We start from the raw sequence: 2,169 nt of genomic DNA, 5'->3' as shown, positions 1-2,169 counted from the left end.
GACAGGATTTCACCATGTTGGCCAGGCTGGTCTTGAACTCCTGACCTCAGGTGATCTGCCTGCCTTGGCCTCCCAAAGTGCTAGGATTACAGGCATGAGACACCGCACCTGGCCAGGTTAACCTTTTCAGTCAAGTTAAACTTATTATTTGGAATTCAATAGCATAAATGTAGAATAACACATCTAGCAATATCTTCTTCTGAACTCTTTAGAGTGTAATCACTGGATTCATAAAATGTGATTTCTTCATTGACAGATGTAGCCTCTCCAATATTTTTTATATATTTCAGTCCAAATCTCTTCCTGAATCTGTGTAACCATCCCCTACTTGCAATATATGGGTTGGTGTCAATCATTTCAGAGGCTCCCTTGCTGAAGTCTTCATATGGGCTCAGTGTTTTCTGGTGTAAATTGTTGCCGTCAAGTACAACGGTGTTCTGTTCACGTCTTTCACCCACACATTTACTGTCTTTTTAACATTAACTAAGCACTTATCCCACACTGTAGCAGTAACTTTTGCAAAAGTAACAAAAATTTCTTTTCTCTTCTTTACAATTTCATGGACAGAAGATCTATTCTTAACACAGCTCTTAGTAAACTCTGATATGAATTTGTTTCTGTTTCCTTATTAAGTAGAGAACTTTCCCCTTTTCACTTAAAGGTAGCCCTTTAGGGCTTCTCTTTGGCATACCCAAATTGCCCAGCATCCCTACTCTTGCACTTTGGAGCCTTTATCAGGTAAAATAAGGGTTATTTGAACATAGACAATGTGAGGACAATAGCTCAGATAACTCAGATGGCTGGCTACTAAGTGACTAACCAGTGGGTGGCTTACTACTCAGCGTGGATATGCTGGACAAACAGATGATTTACTTCCCAGGCGGGATAGAGCAGATGAGGTGAGGTTTTATCATGCTGCTCACAACAGGGAAATTGAAACCTTATGAATTTTCTGGAATTTTTCATGTAATAATCTCAGATCACGGTTGACTGTGGGTAAGAAACTAAAGGATGAATAGTGGACTACTGCTATTCACAGAATTCCAAGGGCCTTGCTTCTTCCTAATCCCACACTTTTAATGCAGCATTATTTACACATAGTACCCAAAGCATAGACCTCAGGCTAATTTTGATTTGATTGCCACTCATAAAGTAGATCCGTGTTGCCTTATGCCCAGGGGGCCCTGCTCTGGGCAGTTAGACAAACAAACCAAATACATGGAGGTGCTGGGGATTGAACCCAGGGCCTCGTGCATGCTAAGCACACGCTCTACCACTGAGCTACACCCCCTTAAAAGTCATTGCTTCTACTATGTTTTATAACTGGCTGTCACTATTATCTGCTAGGGTTCCACGATTTAAACCGAAGTCAAGGTCTACTCTATTCAACTCTACTGTTTCTGAAACCCTTAAGTTGCATTCTGGAAAGATCCCTTTAGTGCTACTGGGGTCTTTCATTATGGCGGACCCTCCAAGGACTGTTACTAGGGAACTTCCCGAATGGCAGCTTTTGTCCAGCACCAAGGAGAATCCCAGGTAGAAATATTATCTTAAATAATCAACTTCCTACTTTTCTGTCTACAGTGCTCCCAGAAAAACATAAACAGTAGTGCCACGGAATACTAAGATCTGCACTAGGAGAGCTACTCAGGAAACGTAGGTCCAGGCGAGGAGATAAGACTGGAGGGGAATTTATTCACCATATCGGAGTGAAATGAAGAGCAAAGCATGTGTCAGCCACAGCTCCCCCAAACCGCTGGGCCCAGCGTCTACGGAAGCGTGGAAGCGGCATTCTGTCCAGGACGCTGCTCACTGGCTGAGATCCCTAGAGAGCAAAGACCAGAAAAAAAAACAGCTCCAGGCGACTTTCACCTCTTTCAGGCAAAATCCTTTCACAGTAAGGCGAACACAAAGAAAGCAAGAGGAACGAATTTGCTCTTTTTAAGACCTCCCTGCGCCTGGACAGGTCCTTAGACCCTGTGTTCCTGGAGCACAAAAGGTAAAGGTTTCCTGTCTTTATTCAACATACGTGCTACAGTCAACCCAGACAAGTGTTTTGGAGACAATGGGGGTTGGGGGGCAGGAATGTATGTAATTTAAGAACACCCGCAGGTGACTCTGAAAATCAGCACGGTTCGATTACAAGTGGAATGTCTGAGAACGGAAGAG

At 43.3% G+C, this 2,169-nt stretch overlaps 1 non-coding gene across 1 annotated transcript; it reads right to left on the bottom strand.

The window, feature by feature from the left end:
• Nucleotides 1–1,219: 1,219 nt before the first annotated feature.
• On the bottom strand, nucleotides 1,220–1,291 carry TRNAA-AGC. The gene has a single exon. It is a non-coding gene; the product is annotated as a tRNA-Ala (tRNA).
• Nucleotides 1,292–2,169: the final 878 nt, after the last annotated feature.

This window comes from Mandrillus leucophaeus, unplaced genomic scaffold (assembly GCF_000951045.1).
Source record: "Mandrillus leucophaeus isolate KB7577 unplaced genomic scaffold, Mleu.le_1.0 Scaffold392, whole genome shotgun sequence".
Taxonomy (NCBI): domain Eukaryota; kingdom Metazoa; phylum Chordata; class Mammalia; order Primates; family Cercopithecidae; genus Mandrillus; species Mandrillus leucophaeus.
This window is presented reverse-complemented; position numbering and strand designations above follow the sequence as displayed.